The 20,376-nt window shown below is 39.7% G+C and overlaps 1 protein-coding gene and 1 long non-coding RNA gene across 3 annotated transcripts in view; both read right to left on the reverse strand.

The window, feature by feature from the left end:
* Positions 1 to 20,376, reverse strand: part of ZCRB1 (zinc finger CCHC-type and RNA binding motif containing 1) — a 290,430-nt gene that overhangs the window by 144,882 nt on the left and 125,172 nt on the right. The gene's annotated exons all lie outside the window — the stretch shown is intronic.
* LOC137474974 (uncharacterized) lies at positions 420 to 4,684 on the reverse strand. 2 transcript variants are annotated; one of them, XR_010999598.1, is made up of 4 exons: positions 4,636 to 4,682; positions 3,994 to 4,071; positions 1,301 to 1,403; positions 420 to 503 (listed from the first exon to the last, which is right to left on the reverse strand). It is a non-coding gene; the product is annotated as an uncharacterized lncRNA (long non-coding RNA). The 2 variants fall into 2 exon arrangements; XR_010999599.1 differs by lacking the exon at positions 3,994 to 4,071 and having other exon boundaries at positions 4,636 to 4,684.

Raw genomic sequence — 20,376 nt, forward strand, 5'->3', positions numbered from 1 at the left:
TCTGCTGAAACTCGCTGGGAGACTTGCTCAAAAAAAAGGCATTCAACTCCAACTGTGGGGGAAAAAAATGAGTGTGTGTCCTCTCTCACAGATGTGGAGAGTGCAGGAATGTCTGAAAGTAGTGCACAAGAATTGACTTCTTTGGGGAGGTACTAAGGAAGTTCTCCTTCACCTCTGTTAGCGCACGTGCTCTATATGTTACTACATCACACAATGTAATTGCAACCTTTTTTCTATGTATCCCCTTCCCCAGTCTCCTTGGTTCAGCCTCCACCTGTCAGATGAGAGAAGCTTTTGCTAATGGTCTATATGTTTAAGAAAAACCCCAAAACCATGTGCACAGTAGGAAACACGACATGTGATCAAAACACATGTGAGTGGATTATTTCACTTTGGTCTTGCCCCAGCTCCCAGCTCTCCTCATCTCTCTCACAGTGCCTCTTGCTTCTCTCAGATTCTCAACTGCTTGGAGGAGACCACAGGTCTTCTCAAAACCCCTAAGACTGCATATTGACAAAAAGATATTAGAAATATAAATGGTGAATTGCATAGGTATCATAGCTATTATATTGTTTCCTTAGTATGTGCTGGAAAAAATGGAAGTATTTTCTTTCAAAATCTATTCAGTGTTCTCACAAAATGCCCTGATTAGAGTCCTATTATCCTTCAGAAAAGGCATAAGGCAACCAAGATTGGGGCACACAGGCCTGTGCCTCAAACAAAATGTGCTGTGGAAGGACTAGCTTCAGGGTTGAAATGGCAATTTACTCTCTGGAGTCTCTCAGGTACTCCATATTTCTGCTATGAGAAGGGCATGTCAGCAGCCATGCAAGCACATTTTCCCTAGAAAAGGGCCAATACAACTTTCTCAGTGAAACCAGGCCACCTGGCACCTGTTGCTTGGTAACAGTCTTTGGAGCAGAATAGGACTGGACACTGTGCTGGATTTTAAGCAGTGGCCTGAGGGTAGAAGCACCCATTTGTCCTAGTATTAGATATTGTTTTTCATTGATTTGACAAGGCAGACTGCGCTCTGGTCTGGCATACTGAAAAGCAAAGACCATATGAGAAGTTTCACCACTGAATACATCCCACAGGGGTCCAAAAACCCAAGGCACTTAATTAGGCATGGCCAGCCTTCAAGTTCAAGTAATGCAACTCACTGCAAGGAGAAAGTTATGCAAACTAGCTAAGTCACTTATTATGAGCTCACTGATCTCTGTCTGTGAGGTTAAGATCGTCACTGACTAAATTGTTCTTTTTTCATTGGTCAGCCAGTTTTGCTTCTCAGGATATTCACTGTATCTCCCACAGCTCACAGGGGTCATCAACAAGGTCACTGCCATGTGATGAGAAGACTTCTCAGCTGGACACAGGTGACAGAATTCCACATAAATGTCTTCCTGCAAATTCACATAACAATTTTTTTATGATGATTTTTTTTTTCTGCCTGATGAAAACTTTACTGTGTCAGCACCAGCTGGACCAAATACTTCAATTCAGATTTTACTTCTTTGTGAACAGCACAGAGAATGCTTTTATGCACCCCCACATCTTCTATTTTCAATCGGCTCTGGAAGCAGAGTTGGGCACAACAAACACAGCTTCTCCACTTTTATGTCTCCGAATTGGGAAGAGGAGGAATGTATCACTTAACAAAAGGTTATTCAGGAAGATTTTCAAGCTGGGTCCTGTGCTTTTGAGATTAAGGCACTGGCAGTAAAGAACATCTTCTCGATACTGTCATACACAATAAGAGACATATCTGTCTCTTAAGAAAAGAAAAATTAAAAAGCTAAGTAGGCTACAAATACTGACCCTACAACAGAGTTTCTTGCTTGATAAAAAAATGCCTAGAGAAAAAATGAGGAGAACAGTATCTTTTCTTTAAACTTACTCCTGGTGCAGTGACAAGGCACAATATCATTAATATTATTTTTCTTTAATGGTTTTGGATCATTAGTTGTCATCATATTAGATTGCACTAACTAGTTATGCACTTAAATATATATAACTGGAAGTATGATTAGTAAATTTAATTTACTGGTTCCCTAATGGGCTCATCTCTATCTTCATCTTGGTGCAACCAGTAGCAACAGGCAGGACTCAGTTTAAAGTTAGCTCAGGATTGTTTCCTTGGACTCCAAGACATTTGAGTCAGTTTCATGCAGCATGGCCATTGACAGATGTAAAAACACTTTACTAAAATATGAAACCTCATTTTTCAGAGATGTCTTGGTGCGTACACAGGTGTACTCATGCCATGTTGTATACAATGATTCTATTTTGTATGTATCAGCCTTTCATTTTACTTTCTTAAAGATGTGTGAAGATAAAAAATAGTTTCAATGGCTTCAATTCATGTATGTGCATAAAATAAATTGCTCGCAATGTAATAGAAATTATGATAAGGTGTGTTTCCACATGTAATGAGGGACAGTATAATTTTTACGATTATGCTGTCTGGCAAATAAATAATACAAATTGTTCAAAGGGCCCTTGCAGATATCAGGCAATACTTCTCTGCTTTTGTAGCTTCCAGACTGCTATTGGTCTTGTGCTAGTGTTGCAAAACCAGAAAACACTATAGGAGCTGCTTTACTTTTTTCATTATTCTGCCATTTGTACCAAGCAGACATCAGTACCAGAGTTTGTGCAGAAATATTCAACCCTAGAGGATGAACAAAATTAATCATATTTTGTCACTTTTTTCAGTGATGTAGCACTTAGAACTGTTCTCTGACCAGAAATACAGCATTAGAAATGCAGCAGTTCTTTAAGTAGTTTTCCACAGATGATCACTACTGAAGAAATGTAATCCTGCTTGATATTCAGTATATATTTTCTCATGACAGTTTTATGGTACAATTAAATTTCATACTTTCTTTTCTACCACTTTGAATATGCATTAGAAAGCCCAGCATCATAATTCTAAACCAATTGGGTTGATTTGCTTGTTAAAATTCTGTTATTGCTTCTTTATGTGCATTTCCAAAAAAGGCCATTGCCTGTACCAGTATATTTAGAGTCAACACATGATCACTAAAGGTCTAGGGCACATCAAAATTGTATTTCTAAGATCAAGTTATGCACTTTATGTGAAAAATGAAACAATGTAATTCTAAAGTGGTTTCTTGGAGTAACAAACTGTAGAGAAACAACAGAGCTAATGGAGACCTAGGGAGAGAGGCAGATTATGAAACACATTGTGCATTACTTGAAAATTATACTGATATTTAGATGGACATAATAACTTAGTAAGACTCATTTGAATGCAAAAGAATGAACATTGAGTTGATATTAACTTTTAATGCTTGTCATTTTATGTTAATTTATATTCTTAAATTATAGTAATTTTTTTTTTTTTTTGTAATCAGACTGGCTAATTATACCTCAAACATGTAAATTTGACATGATGGCAAAACCAAATTAAAAAACTTCAACTAAGTACTTGGTTATAAAGACCTATAATTCACTCAAACTGGATTCTGGCTGAGGTCCTCCAACCACACAAATCATTATGTTTTGCAGTAGCAGAATCATTCCATTTCTCTGAGATTATTTCTTTAGTTGATTTTACAAGGTAACAATACTAATGCATTCTATTTGTGCAATATTTTCCTGATCACTGATTTGACAATTTTTTGAAGAAATCCTTCATCTAACCTTGATATTTGCAAATGCAGCTTTCAAAGATTCCCTCATGCTAAAAGTATCAATAAAAAAATGTATTTTTCTAGCACCAAAATGGTCTCATATTGGGATCACAAGTTCTGTTCTTAAGTAGTACACAGTAAGATATTTTTTAATATCAAATAGGCAAATACCTACTAACCTTCTAAAGTCAAAATGTAAAACTAGTGCCTTACATTTTATATATCTGATTCCCTTTAAGGCAATTATTTTCCAACACATATTGAACAAAGTTACTGTGTCTAAGCATGCCAAATTGATGGGCACTTATACTGAAAATGAGCACTTTTTTTTTCTTACCTTATACTCTGGAGTTAGTTTATTTCATTTGTTTTATTGTGTTTCCAGAATTGAAATAAAAAATTCCTTCTGTCAGCTCTGTTCAGATAACTTTTTAAATGCTCATGACTCAGATGTCTTTAAAAAAACCTAATTATTTTATCTTGAATGACCTTGAACTCCATCAAATTAGGAGGTATGGTGCATAAAGCTTTATGTACAGCGTTGAGCTGATAACTTTGTTGCACTAGCCCTCTACTCATTTGAAGTTGTTTTTTTAGCAAGTATTTCTGTAATAGAACTCAATCATTTAATGAAATATTTTTTTCCTTGCATATGACTGAGCAGATGAGATGATTAACATATCTAGCAACTTGAAAATCCTTACTCCTTCAGCAAGCCATTCTTTCTCCTCCTTCTGCCTTCCTTTAGGGTGAGGGCTTTATTCATGTTGTCTTTCACAACACAGATTGCAATGAAATCAGCAAGCTAAATTTTGACAAGGAAAATACTCACTCCAGCAAAACGCCAGTTGAGTGAAGAGGGAAATTTCTCCTAAATAGTAATTAGTAATTGAAACTTAAATTGTTGCTTTGGGGGTAAAAAAGTGTACAGTTAGTGCAAATAGCTAGGTTAGGTGAAGTGAACCTCTGCTTCATTTACTTCCATGGAAATGTCAAAGCAAAAGTCTGTCTCTGAATTTATGAAGTATTTTCCAATGCCATCATAATTCCTCCTCACTCTTCCATGCCTATAATCCATGCAAAATCCTGAATGCACAGAACTGCAGGTAGTGTCCCTACAATGCTGAGAAAGCAGAAGTTCTCTGTCCTGCCCGCCTGTGAAGGCTTTTGAGGAGCAGCAGGGTGTTACATTACCACCCTTGCAAAGGCACTGCAGAGCTGAGGCAAGTGCTACAAGGCCAGTGGCCCCATGAGGTCACCAGCTGCAGCCACGGGCTCCAGGAGCAGCAGCTCCGTGGTGGGTTTCCACCGCTGCCCACCAGGACAGCAGCAAAGCCATGCTCAGCCTATGAGCAATTGATTCTCTTTCCCAGCAGGAGCAAAACTGTCAGACTGTGGTAGGAGCTTGGTCTGCCTTGTTTTCTCTAACCTTTCTGTGTGTGTAGGTGGCCAGACTCACAATCACACCCACAGCTAATTAATAATTACTGTCTCGTTCAACAGAGATTGTTCAAGCACCTGTATAAATGGCCCGGCTCTAGCATCTTTTATCTGCTCTCCAACTGGACCCATAAGATGCATGTAATAGCAGTTACACAGCACCAAGGTTTACATACTCTCAACGCAAAGCAGTGAAAATAGAAGAATTTTCAAATTTGCAGACCATCCTTATGATAAGAACATATCTTTTCAGTGGCTCAGAACTGATTTTCCTTTATTAAACCATCTTCCATAATAGCTAGTGCATACTTACAGTGCTAGTTACATTTTTGCAATTATGTTATTCAGAAATAATTGGATTTCTGGGTTTAATTGGGCTCTAAATTAGCCATAGCTTTCATAAAAGCTATTACAGAGATTTCTAATAGCAGCTTTTCCTGCTATTTAAGGACTGAGTATTTCAATGAAAGTGATTCAGCAGTGTAAAAAGTCTTGGCTGCTGTGAACTCTAGCACAGGTTCACATTAATTATGGCAATTTAGGTACCATCCTTTTGTAATTAAACATTTGCTCAAAACATTACCCAGAGTATATAACTGTGTCAAACAACTGGTTGTCCTTTAGAAAGATATGATTTTGTTTTCCAACTCTTTGGAAGATTAAGGAGCTTTATGGCAGGTTGGTTCCTGATGATGGAGTTCAGAGGCAGAATAAACACTTGTTTGCTCTCACCAGTCTTTTCACCAGCTCACTTGGGAGGAGGCTGTGTGAGGTGTCCCTCCGATGTTCCTTCCCATGCAAGGGGTCCTGTGCTCCATTTGCTGACCACTCCTGCACACGTGCTTGCATGCAAACATCCCACTACTGGAAAAACAGAGAAGTAAAAATGCAATCAGCTATTTTGGAGAATATCCCGGAGCAAGTCCTTTGACTTAGCTGCAGATGATTGAGGCGTGATGATGAGGTGATTCAGGGTTAAGACAAACAGACCTGACCCTTGTGCTTTTCCCTGGTTTCTGTCAGTGGCACCTCTACTCCAGTGCAGCAATATCTGTGATCCTCACAATATTCACCATAAACTGTAGGCTAGGTTGCATTTTAGGCATCACTTTGATTAAGAATGGCCTTCCCCTACAGACAGTGCAACTTCTGGACTATAATGATGTCTTCTTATGACCTAGCCTGGTGAGTGACAGTGGATAAGAACAGCAATTGTTTCAATGTAAACTGACTCCTGCTTACTGCCTGGCCTCTGTGTGCCATGCTTGCTGCAGTAGTTGACAGAGGCTGACGTTTTGCTCAGTCCTTCCTCATTTAATCTCAGGTGAAAAATTAAGCTTCTCCCAGGTGCAGAACTCAAGACTCTGTTGATTGTGTAATACTGGACTTGAGGATGGAGTGTGACCTGCCATGTCAAAATTCTGAAAGCATTTGAGAAGGCAGACTGATTGGGCTTTGCTTTTTAGAGAACAAGTTAGCAAGCCTCCACCTGTTTTTTTTTGCTTTGGAAAATGGATAATCTAAGAAAATTAAAAATGTATTGTGGTAAATTAGGCTTATTCTCTAATACACTCACTCTTCTGATGAAGCCCACTTCTTTCCCAAGGACATTGCCAAAGTACGCAAGCCCCATGTTTTTAAAATTATCCCAGAAAACCAGAGCACTCTTCCAGTGATTCATATAAGTCTGGAAAATGTTTGCCCACGCAACAAAGGTTACAATTCAGCCCCACATTAAGACATAAGAATCTGCATGCCTACGAATACCTATTTACATGTGAACTAGGTGGCCAAGCTTCCATTTTACCTCTGCAGTTTTAGTCACTACACTCACGTGAGAAAAGGGTGATTAAGCCCACTGTACTACAGCCACTTGAGGGCTCAGATCTGTACCTGAATGCAGGTGCTCAGAGCTGCCTAAGGAACCCCAGCTGCCTTTTGGGTGTTGATCCTGGAGGGTACATATCTCCCTCAATATACTTGAGGGTATGCTCCAGAAAAACTTGAGTGTTCAGTGTCACAACTGTAACTCCACGTCCATGATGGGGGCACTTGAAGTCACACAGGAATCCTGCATTTACACAGCTGAACTGATATAAAGAAGTCAAAACATTGAAAAAACTTTGGACACTCAGGGACTTCATAGGACATCATAAGATATCACCATCAACTGAATTTATTATGTTACTATGAAGTCCAAATAATATCTGACCTGAAAGACATGACACAAATCCAAATTTGCCAAAATTAAATATGAAGGTTGAAGCAATTCAGTTAAACTTCTGACTCTTGATTTTGTTTTTCCTTTTCCTTCAAAATGCTGGAGACTTTGTATTTTCTGGCAAAGATGTCCCCTAGTGTCATGGAGTTCCCTTTGCAGGTATACTTTAGGCAAATGGTGAGTGATAACATATCAGTGTTTTGCTGCAGATGCTTTTTGGCTTTGTTTTATCCATAACATCTCGGAGGACTCTGAGACCTACTTCAAGGCTGAGAAAGTTTTTTGGAAATTAATTTGCTAAAGCACATTTTTTCAACTACCTGAGAAAATTCAGGGCTCTTTTGTGTAAACAGGGAAAAGGGTTTCAAGGTATGTGTCAACCCTCAATCCTTTTCTAGACAACAGGAGTTTCACAATTGATTTCAGCAGAAGCAAACTTAAGCCTTCGAGTTCAATATTCCAGTTTGCCACAGACAAATAAAGCTTTACTAAATTGTAAAAGTAATTTGGTAAATTGAGTCAATTCACCTGGTTAAATGATTAAAAAATGTGATCAGAAAAGATGTCTTATTAAAAAGCAGTATTAAAGTACATTAACTTCTTTTCATGCCTGTTTCACATAAGCAAAGATTTATCAATATTCATCAATAATATATTCACCTATGGTGACTGTGAATAATGTGATGTTTAATATTCCCTAAATTTTTTAGATAACCTTAGTGAAAAGTCATTAATTATAGTATTTATCTGTTACTCAAAAAAGAACATGATATAAAATGACAACTCAATTTTCCTCTTTGACATTTCAAATACAACTAGGTCACATTAATCAATCAATAATGTGCTTATCAAATACTGTGGTCAATTATATCCCAACTATCAGTGACAGTTTTCTGGCTTGCAATCTGGACACATATACTGTCATGACAACTACATTCTTTTTAGCCCTTTTGTATTTTACAAGCAGTGCTCTTACTTGAGGCACATCATAAATGTACAAAAAGGGCATCAGATACTTCATAACCCCAATTCCATTTCTGGGTTATTAGTATATTGCCAAAGAATAAACTTCCAGTGTACTGAAGTCCAAGAAAAATATTATAAGCTTCTTTGAAGAGAAAGTTACACATTAAATAAAGCTGACTGCACTTCAAATAGAGCATTTGCATTTGCTGATTGCAAGGTAGCAATTATAGCTTACCACTTTAATGAGGCCATAAACTAGTTGAGTGTACTTCTTTGGTTTATTGCACCATGATAACATTTTATTTTGGAGTTGTAGCCATATAAAGTATGATTATTAATGATATCTCTGTCAAAGACATTATTAATACTGTTTGCCAGGACATTATTTATATTCCAGTCTATATGTAAAGATCAGACAGTGTCTCCCAAATGAACTTTGACACAGTTTTAAATAGAACTTCTCACCTTCAGACAAATCATATAAATCTTAACCTTTCTGTTTTTATTGAAATTATTCTGAATTAATGATACCCTCATAGATCTTATGATACAATATTTCTCCACTGGAAAATGCTGACTGGTGAATGGTCTAATTTATTATTTCAACAATACTTGACTCTGATTTCCCTTGGAAATATTTTCTGATAAGGAACAACAGAACATATTCCATTTTTTGGCGGAGAATTTTTTAAAATTACTTTATTTTCCAATATTTTAAATGACTTAATAACCCAGCATGAAGTAAAATTATGTAAGAAATAAGTAAAAAATAAATTATCCAGAATATTTATTTTAATTAAATTAATTTTGATATATTTGCTGTGATTAGGAATTTGTTTTGAATTGCAGATCTTCCCGTGAAATAGAATAGACAGGTTTTATGAGGCCACTGACTGATGAACCTTTTTCCCACAGAGGTTATGGCTTCTGAATAACTATCCTCCATGATTTCCTGAAAATGAGAAAATATGATTTTTCATATATACTTGCTTTTCATCTTTCTTGCTTAAAATTTGTTCCAACTGGCTCATAGATGGAGAGCTGAGAAGGGAGATGTGTGAATTCTCAGCACTTCCAAGTGCATGATGAGACACATCATACATCTCCCTTTGTAAGTGCCAGCAGCAGAATATGGAAACGAGAGGAAATTTGAATATCAAAAGTCATTCTCCCGTTTACCCACTCTTAAAGCCTGTCACAACACATTCCCAGTAGTAATTACCTACCCTGCTCCAATTCAGAAACAAGGGTACCACAGAGGTGGTTGAATGACCCTATCTGTTGCAAACTGTTAATTTCTTCAGGATAAAAACAAAGAGAAAGGAATTTAAAAACTATTGTACATACCTAGCAGTTCAATAATAGCTGTTTGCTTGGTTTTATTGTTTTTACACCATATTTTGATGCTGCTATACTCACTGGGACATTTAAAGGGTAATATAGTAATTATTTATGAAATAAGATAGTCCAATATGCAACAGTATTCCTAGTGGTGCATTTCATTTCATATTAGCAATACAAAAACCGTGAAAAGCTGATGATGGCAGTGGGCTCCCACTGAGGCATACCCTATTACAGTGGTATCCATGTCAGCATGTCAGCTTTTTGCTTTTTAATCACTGCTTTGACATTCAGTGACTACAGTGTTTTTTGTTCAAAAATCATACAGGTTTTCACCCAGGAGCCGAAATCATTTAGATGACATTCCTTCTCCTCCATTAAAACCAATTAATGAAAGGAGGGCAGGTAAGTCCCATTGAGGAAGGCAGATGTACCAATGCTATTTTTGTGAAGGCTGTAAAGAAAAAGCCCTTCCTTTACCCATAGCTTGAGCCCCAATTGGTGCTGCTGGGACATCAGAGAGTGGGGAGCATTCCTATGGCAATGTGAAGGTACATTTCTTTTGCCCTCACTAACATTATGTTATGCTACCAGTGCACAAATACACATGAGAATTGTCAATGAAACCTGACCTCTTGATATTTAGTTAATGTACTATACCCAAAACAAAGAAAGGCAAGACCCAGAAATTCTGACCTATAATTACAAAGCTAAAATTAAAATGTTAATGTGAGAGGTATGCTGATATATTGGTCAGCTCAAATAATTAGACTCGGTGCAAAATGGTCTTTCAATCCCTGGAAAAAATTGTAATACTGATAAAATTTAATAATAGTGTAATACTAATAAAGTTTAATAACTGTAATAAAGTTTTCTCATCAATCGTAAGAGAACTTTCTCGAGACCTTTGCCATTGCCTGAAGTGTGGTCAGACTGCCAGCCAGAGCTCTGCTCTTTCTGCTCCAGAGGGGACAGAAAGTTTCCTGTACAAAGCTTTCTTTGGATTTTAGTGATGCTTTGAAAGGGAGATACTGCGCACCCACAGGAGAAAAGAGTAGGAGGTGGGCTTTGACAGATACGCAATGTGCAGTGGCATGGGCTCTGCCTTAGAATTACCTTATTTTCCCCAACAATGTCTTTAAAAAGGAATCATCCTGGGACTACAAAATCATTGAATCTATTATTCAATCTTTAGTTTCTTTTCTTTACACAATTTCCAGATTTTTATTATACTACCATCTCTCATCAGAGAGAGATATCTTTGTTAGAGTAAACTGAAAATCACTGGTTATGACAAAAAGGAATTCCCATTAACAAGTCATCATCTAATAATTTTAGGATCTTTGTATCCTATTATCAACTTTCTTATGAAATACCATTTCTTAATGACAGGGATTTGACTAATACTGTGTGAACTCTGTTAGCATAATTTGAAAGTTACAACCAAGTGTGTATTTATGGAATAAGCCATCATCTTTTTCATGCTTGCACATAATTTTAGCTTGTGATTTGATCAGATAGGGATGTTGAAAGTTAATTTTCATCAAATCAACTGAGGAAGGAGGAATAGAGTTATCAGCATTTTCTGCTGGATTAAAACATGTTGGCATAGAATTCAAGGAGCCTCAAAGGGAATCAGATTTCCCTTCTCATTGTCCACAGAATTTCTTTTGTGGGTGACAGAGGTAATCTATCCATTTAGTACATTTTTGAGGGCCGTGGTACAGCTTGTATATGAGCGATACAACTTTTACTATATTTCAGCTGGTTTCAATGAAGGCCAAGCATTAGGGAAAATCCAGGCCCCTTTGGTCCTAGTCTTATACCCTATGCAATGAACTCAGTGCCTGATTAACTTCTGCCACCTCCTGCACTCTGAAATGGCACATTTCTTTCCCCATCTGTTGCCAGTCTGGATTGATTTTACCTTAATCTGAGTTGTCTAAATCTGTCCCGGCTCCTGTCCTGGCTCCTCAGAGTGTGGAAATTATACACTGGTGTAACACATCAGCTGATAATTATAAGTCTACATGGAACTGTGTTAAAATGGAGAAAAAATTGATCTCCTCTTTTTATTTTTGTTCTGTATGTCTTGTTCCTCATATCTCCAAGTCAGGGACAAACCACATTTATATTTAATATTCCACTTTCCATCCACCTGAAGACACATTTCTTAGGTAACAGCTTGGGGGAAATGCTCTCCAAGTCAGAAAAACAAATTTATCTTTTTTTTATTGTCTTGAAAAGACAAATACAGATTTTGATTCCTTTCTCATTGATGATGTTCATACCACCCTTCCTCACATCTTAAAAGAAAAAACCCATTAATTTATTTTTAGAAAATAAAATCTATGAGAAACAGACACTTTGGATCTATTTAAGAGATATATACTCTGCTAACGAGTAGATATCAACTAACAGAAATGGAATTTTGTTTATCTTTTCATAGGTGGACTGACTCCAAGATTCTGAATGAAGAAGACACATTATAAATTTATAAGGCTGCTCTTGCTGATTGAATTACAAATGTAGAGGTCCCTGTGTGAAATACTATATATAGAATCACAGAAGTTCAGAGAAAAAATTTCTTATTGATAGCCTGTTCAGAAGACAGCTTCCCAGTGGCAAAATGCTGGGCAAGAAGGTCAGGCACTGTCCTTCCAGTTCATGTTTACACAGCATCTACCATTGGCTCAGGTGAATGACTGGTGTTCTCTGCTCTAACACCACATAAAGAGCAATACATCTTTTATCAAGCAAACTGTCACAGAGTGAAATAGGTAATAACATAAAATGACAGAAAATAGAGCAAAATTATCCATATGAGCAAGTTACCTATTGTGCTTCAGTATTCTTGGTGCCTTTGTTACGTAAATCCAGGTAAGGGGATAATGTTGCACAGTAATGCTAATGGAAGTATTTCCTTTGATTTCCATGAGCCTTGCATCATGCTTTTACTTTCTAATTTGCAAAATCTGATAATTCACAGTACAGCCCATAGAGTTATTAATTTGAATTAGTGAAGTTCTCTACCTGATTGATTTTAAACCAATTTATATAGGCTTGTCTGTTTAAGCTGTTAATGCTGTTGAAGATTACTATGGTATTATTGCAGTCTGCAATATTTCAAAGCTTATGGAGCTGTATCTCACCAAATCCTCAAAAAGGATTTGACTTTCCACACCACTTCTAGTTATCTAAGAGCTATCATTTGTAAAACAAGCCCCTGAAAGCCTGGGCCAACTGTGCCAAGTGCCAGAAAACAGAATTTACTATGCTGAAAGAGCTAGAGCAGGAATTCAACTATTCTGCATAAAACAAAGGATACATTTTTATTTCATCCAGGTTCAGGTACCTGGATAAACATTTTTGTTAATTAAGTTGTGAAATTCTTTGCTGGATTTAGAGATTCTGATAGTTTTAGTGATTCAATGTTTAAATTCAGCCTGTACTTTCCTTTGTGATTCATTCATTTCAGTGAATAATTACCCATTTAAAACAAGTACTGGTTTTGCAAACATGAAAAGAATACCTTAATAAATGTAAGTCACTTCTCTGCTCTAACTGCACTGGGAAGATAGATTAGTGTTGTAAATTAACCCACAAACAGAATTTATGCTTTCTTACTCCTTAAAACAAAAGCAGTGCATGGCTAAGTAAACCATCCCTGAAAATATGTGGCTCCAATTTCTCAGCCAGTACAGAAAACATTATTAATAATCTCCAGTTCAAAAAGTTTAGGACATGACAACAGCCTCTAGCAGAAAGGGAAACAGAGCACCATCTGCTGTACAGCCCTGCAAATGTTTCAGAACAAAAGCTGCAAGAAAACCATCTTTACCTTAAGTTTTCCAAATAGTTAGGATATATGGAAGGTCATTGTCATCCAACAATGCATGACCATGAGCTTTGAATGGAGAGAGTCTAAAATTAGAGACACACATAAAGACTCAGGGTTCACAGTAAGTTGTCAAAAGCTACAGGGAGAAAGCAAAGCATGGAGTTTTGTTTCTTTGGAGGGACTAGCATGGCTGTGATTTTTAAAAGTACAGAATTTGACAGCCTATATATGTATATCTATATGCTACTATATTGACATGTTATTTGGCAGACCCGCTAGCTCAGGCTAAAACACTGTTATGATAACCCACTCAGAAGTTGTGTTAGTGTGCCTACACCATAATCATGAAAATTATTATGCTCAGGGGCCACGTCTCTGTGCAAATCCTGCTCATGGACAGTAGCCATTTGAAGATGAACCTTTTGAGGGGCCCTTATTTGCCAAAGTTCTTTGGGGAAATCTCAAAAAGCAGATCAGGCTTAGGCATGCTTGTCACAGGCTGCAGAGGATCTGAGAATTAGGAAAAGTGATGCCAGTGACTTCTGAAGTGCCCAGCAAGCCTGAGGGTAACCTGTCTTCAACATGTCCAACATGAAACATTGATCAGCACAAGAGTGATGGAAAGTGGTTGATTTATGACCTATGAATAGAAACTTCACATTTCAGACTTCCAAATGCCCAAATCAACATCAAGACCACCTCCCGCAGAAAATGAGAAAAAACTACCTCTTTTACAGACTATAGACTTCATAGTCACCAGCTGAAAGAGCACATAAGGTGTGTAGTGGATCCTTCCCAGTCCTGAAGAGAATGAGGGACTCTTCATAAGCCTGACATCCCAAGATATGACAATCTCCCTTTATGAGTTGCTCAGAAGAGTAACCAAGGCTCTTCTAAATTGTCCACTAAACAATGGGCAATACAAATCAGCAATATCACACAATCACAAAATATGTTGTGTTGGAAGGGACCCACAAATATACTCAAGTCCAACTCCTGGCCCTGTACAGGACTATCCCCAAGAGTTGCACCATGTTTCTGAGAACATTGTCCAAATGCTTCTTGAACTCTGTCAGGCTGGTGCTGTGATCACTTCCCTGGGGAGCCTGTTCCAGTGCACAAGCACCCTCTGCGTGAAGAACCTTTTCCTGATATCCAACCTAAACCTCCCCTGACACAACTTCAGGCCACTCCCTCAAGTCCTGTCACCACAGAGCAGAGATCAGTGTCTGCCCCTCCTCTTCCCTTCACAAGGAAGTTGCAGACTGCAATGAGGTCTCACTCAGTCTCCTCTTCTCCAGACTGAACAGACCAAGTGACCTCAGCCACTTCTGGCACGGCTTCCCCCCAAGGCCCTTCACCATTTTTGTAGTCCTCCTTTGGACACTCTCTAATAGCTTTATATCCTTCTTATATTGTAGCATCCCAGCACTCGAGGTGAGGCCTCCCCAGTGCAGAGCAGAGTGGAACAATCCCCTCCCTTGCCTGGCTGGTGATGCTGTGCCTATGTTATATTCAATTTGCCCTCAACTGGGACTCCCAGGTCCCTTTCTGCAGCACTGCTTTCCCCAGCATCTCATTCCCTAGTCTGTCTGTACATCCAGGGCTGCCCTACCCCAGGTGCAGAATCTGGCACTTTCCCTTATTGAATTTTATGGTTGGTGGTTGCCTGGCCCTCTCATTTGTCGAGGTCTCTCTACCCAGCCACAGCAGCTCTAAGACTGACAGTGGAACTGAGTCACAACCTTAGAAAATTTTGTCCTTGTCTTTACAAGAAAAGGACATTTCTGTCCTAGTGGAAACGGGAGTATTCTAGGGATCAGCACATGATTGTGCTAATTACAGTATTGCCAAAGAGGATGTGGTTCTTTGTTGTGGGAGAAGACTATTACAGAGGTGAGGAATCTTCCCTGAACTAGAAGATGGGGATAAGGATCAGAATGAAGCCCCCATATAATCCAGAAGGGAATGGTTAGAAATCTGATACACCCCTTGGCTGCACACAAGTTTACAGCACCAGATGGGACCCACCCAAAGGGTACTGAGGGAGCTGGTGGAATTGTCCACCAGTCACTTTCCATCATGTATCGGCAGTCATGGCCAATGTGGAGGTCCCAGGTGACTGAAAGTTTGCAAATGTGATGCCCATCCTACAAGAGGGGCTGGAAGGAAGATCCAGAGAACTGGAGGAGTCCTTCAGTTCAGTGTCTTTATCAATGATCTGAACAAGGGAATCAAGTGCACCCTCAGTGAGTTTGCAGACAATGCCAAGCTGGGTGGGAGCATTGTTATGCTGGAAGGAAGGAAAGCTCTGCAGAGGGATCTGGACGGGCTGGATTGATGGGCTGAGGCCAAATGTATGAGATTCAACAAGGCCAAGTGCCAGGTCCTGCCATTGGGACACAACAATCCCAGGCAGCACTACAGGCTGGGGGAAGAGTGGCTGAAAACCTGATAATCAGAAAAGCACCTGGGGGTGTTGCTCAACAGCAGCTGAATGTGATCCAGTGTGTGCTCAGGTAGCCAAGAAGGCCAATGGCATCTGGGCTTGTATCAGAAATAGTGTGGCCAGAAGGACCGAGGCAATGATTGTCCCTCTCTACTCAGCACTGGTGAGGTCACACCTTGAATCCTATATTTAATTTTGGGCTGCTTATTACAAGAAGGATATTGAGGTACTGGCACATGTCCAAAGAAGGGCAACAAAGTGATAGGTGCACAAAATCTGCACAAAAAATCCCCAAATCAACACCAAACTAACAGTGTGATGTAAATAGAGAGGGGTTACATATTTATTAAAGCCTCACAAGAGGAGCTAGAATGAAGAAAAGAAGACTGTCTAAGTAGCTTTTCAGGTGGATAGATACTAATGAATGCAAACCTGGAAGCAGAGTGACCAAACATCTCTGTGACCTGCTGGAAAAGGCTGGCAATATTCTGCTCACCTCAGCCCTGTCATTCACTTCGCATGGTTTCAGTGAAACCTATTAGAAAGAAGGTAGATTCAACCCTTCCCTACTTTTAAGAGTAGTAGAAGTGCTTTGATTGTTTCCCCTGAACTCTAAATCATGTCCATGATGTGTAAGGATATTTTATTGCATCAACCAGCCAGAAGAAACATATAAGCCATTTCTGATTCCTTCTCTTTAAGGAAAAAGCTGTACTTTGCCACTGTCACTGCCCTTCTACAGGCCTGTGTAAATAAGAAATTAGAGTTCCTCGCATATCAATCATTACCAAGTCAGACAGCTCTATTAATAGCCTGCAGAGATCTACAATCCACGGTTTGGTCCAGTTTACAAAAGCACCTGCATAAGACCCCAGAATGAAAGGGTAGTCACGGTCTGGTCTGTAGGGAATCCTTAACTGGATGGAGCTGCCATCATCATCCTAATTTGAACAGAGCTGCTTTTGTCATTGCCATTTCATTTGGACTTTGTGGGCTGCTGCTGTGTCAAGATACCATTTTTATGATGGTCGGTTTATCTCAGAATTGATGCCCAGCATTGAAATTGTATGAAGCAGTAAAGAGCCGCTTGAACTGGTGAATTAGGTTGATGGCAACACATGAGGAGAGGTTGAAACAAATGAGAAGCAGAGGGGAGCAGACAGGTGGGTTTGCAGCCTCCATCACAGCCTCCCACACTCTGTGCAAACAGGCTGAGTAACAGTGGAAACATTCCCATCAGGGTGACCCTAAGGATTGGATGGTGAGTCTGGAGGCCATGGACAGACCACAGGGGGACACACAGGTGTAGGGTGAAGGTGTGAGGCAGGTGGAGCAAACTGTGGATGCTGGCAGGGGAGCACCACAAGTCCCAAGCAGAGCAGCCTGCTGTGGAAGTGTCCCAGCCAGCAGCCTCCATCAGTCAGGGGAACAAGGGAATAAATCCAGAGAGGAGATTAAAAAGAGTAACAGTCAAGGGGAGACTACCAACTGGATTTTGCTTTAACAGTTAAGCTGTCAGTGGCTAGTGAAAACAACTAGACTAAAAGAACACCACCAAAAGTAGGCAGATTTCACCCTAAAAGTGAGACCCCAATATGTAAAGGAAGCAGAACATTTCAGCACTCCTCCGTCTCTCCCCCTTCACTGAGCACTTTGACAGGGTTCAGGAAGTCCAAGACAGAATACAGGAAAAGTCTTTCTCCTTCCTTGGAGAAATGCATTACTGTGATCCTTCATGCTAGTCTGGGATGAAAACATATGGATGAATTTTTTTTCCCCATCTGCTGAAGTAACAAAATCAAAATTGTATCATTCAGTTTATTCTGCAGTTATAGAGGCTAAAGAGATTTAGAAACATCTTATTTCTCATAGCTATTGAATTACGTGTGTTTTTTCATTTTTCTGGGTTTATATCATTTCACTGGAGTGAGTGACCAGTTGAAAGTCTACAGCAACTGTTTTCAAAAAACAACCCATCATGAAAACCTTCTTTAACAAAACAAAAGCTTTGGGCATCAAAAACATGGCCATGTTCTTTCTGTCTTACTCCAGACCACAAGAAAGTTTTGAATTCACACACAAGAAAACCAAAACTAATGTTATGTTTAAATTAATGTGCTTTCTTAGAAAACTCAGTTTTGCACCAAGTAACGTCTCTCAAAAATATACATATGAAGAAGTTCAAATAACACAACTTGAAGTAGTACTTCTAATATAACAGATTTAGAAAGCAAACTAAAAAGCTTGAGATAGACATACATCTGATGCTATTAAAGTTGCACTGTTGTGCTCCCCTTCCTCTGAGATTCTGCTGAATCTAGGGCTCCTAGATGACTGTAAGCAGTAATGGTCTCTTAAAATTAAGACCAAATGTGAAGGAAATGCAAAGCAATTTGTGAGCTCTTCCTATCCACAGAACCAATTACATTACAGACTGCCAAACCATTCTGTGTTTCAATTGCTGTTTGAGATTTCACTGCATCCTGAAAAATAAAATTCTGTTTCCTTTTCAATTAGTGCCCAGGAGATATTTAAGAACAAAACTGCATGAAAAAAATGATAATACTAGAGGTTTTTTTGAGACGAGTGCCACTTAGTTTTCTTAATTTCATGCATTTCCCAAAAGAACACAACACCTAATTCTTTGCCTATCCCATGTTCTCTAGAATTCCCAAATGTACCCCACCAGTTTTCAGTCCATAGAGTGCAGGGTGAAGGAAAAACAGTAACTTTATAGAGTAAATATTGATTTAAAACCCTTGATTCAAAGCCCTGGGGTATCAAAACATTAGTTACTTTTAAGGACTATACAAAAGGTGACTTTCAGCTACTTCATTATTGAAATGCAAAGCAAATAAATCCTGCTATTCAAAGCAGCAAGATACAAATGCAAAAGCTGTTAAAAAGCAAGCTGGTTTGACACTCAACAGACTAGCAGTAAGAGACCCAAATAGGCATTGATAATGACTGTTTCAGTGACAAAACATAAATGCTACATCTTCCAGAGGCAAGAAAAACCCCTCAGTGTTTTATTGCAATCTCCAGATGAAAAAGGAACAGCTGAGAATAAAACTCTGTTGCCATGTGAGATCCCACAAGGATGCCCTCAAACATATGATGGACCAGATAAACAGGACCATGAGAAGGAATCTAGTGGGCATTCCGGCCTCTTCCTGAGGTCGGTAGGAGCCAGAGAGCCTCAGTACCCACAGCCATGATTTGCAGGGGTTCCACACCAACCCCTAAACCCGGGGCTGGTGCTGACACTCTGCCTCGCTGCGGCATGACTGCGGCCCACCCTGGGCACTGCCGGCAGAGCCAGGTGCGCTGGGGGACGCTGCCGGTTCACCCCACACGTAACGGGGAGAGGAGTGGCACAAGGTGTGTTGGGTGTGCAGAGCTGCCACAGAGAGCCATGATCAAGGGGCAGGGGAAGCTCTGAATCATGTGGAGCCGGCCCCAGGGAAAACAAAATGCCTGACAGTATCAAAGGAAAAACAGCATTTAATCCACTCATAAATCACTCCTAAAATCTCCTTATAAAATTTGGGAGTGGAAGTAGTGAAGAAGGGCTACTGTCACTAAACCTTGTTTGGTAGGATGACCCTGGCTGGACAGCAGGCACCCGCCAAAAGCCATATCACTCCCCTCCTCAGCTGGACACAGGAGAGAAAATAGCACATAAGGCTTGTAGGTCAGGGTAAGGACAGGGAGAGATCACTGACTCAGTTACTGTCATGAGCAAAACAGGCTCGACCTGGGGAAAAATTAATTCCTTACCAATGAAATCAGAGTAGGGCAGTGAGAAATAAAACCAACTCTTAAAAAACACCTTCCCCCAACCCCTCCCTTCTTCCCAGGCTCAAGGTCACTCCTGAATTGTCCCTTTCCTCTGCCCCTGAACAGGGGGATGAGGAATGGGGACTGCAGTCAGTTTCTCACATGTCTCTGCTGCTCCTTCCTTCTCAGGGGGAACTGGACACGGTGCTCAAGGTGCAGCCTCACCAGTGCCAAGTACAGAGTGACAATCACTGCCCTGGTCCTGCTGGCCACACTATTCCTGACACAGGCCAGGATGCCATTGACCTTCTTGGCCACCTGGGCACACACTGGCTCATGTTCAGATTGCTGTCAGTCAGTACTCCCAGGTCCTTTTCCACCAGACCACTTTCCAGCCACTCTTCCCTCAGTCTGTAGCATTGTGTGGGGTTATTGTGACCCACGTGGAGCCCTGGGCCTTATTGAAATTCAATACTGTCAGACTCAGCCCATTGATCCAGCCTGTCCAGATCCCTCTGCAGATCAACATTCCCTCCTAACTTGGTGTCATCTGAAAACTTACTGAGGGTGCAATCAATCCTCTTGTCCAAATCACTGAAGATATTAAACAGAAGTGGCCCCAGTACTGAGCCCTGGAGAACCCCACTGGTGCCCACTTGCCAACAGGATGTAACACCATCAC

The sequence above is a fragment of the Anomalospiza imberbis genome, chromosome 5 (assembly GCF_031753505.1).
Source record: "Anomalospiza imberbis isolate Cuckoo-Finch-1a 21T00152 chromosome 5, ASM3175350v1, whole genome shotgun sequence".
NCBI classification, from domain to species: domain Eukaryota; kingdom Metazoa; phylum Chordata; class Aves; order Passeriformes; family Viduidae; genus Anomalospiza; species Anomalospiza imberbis.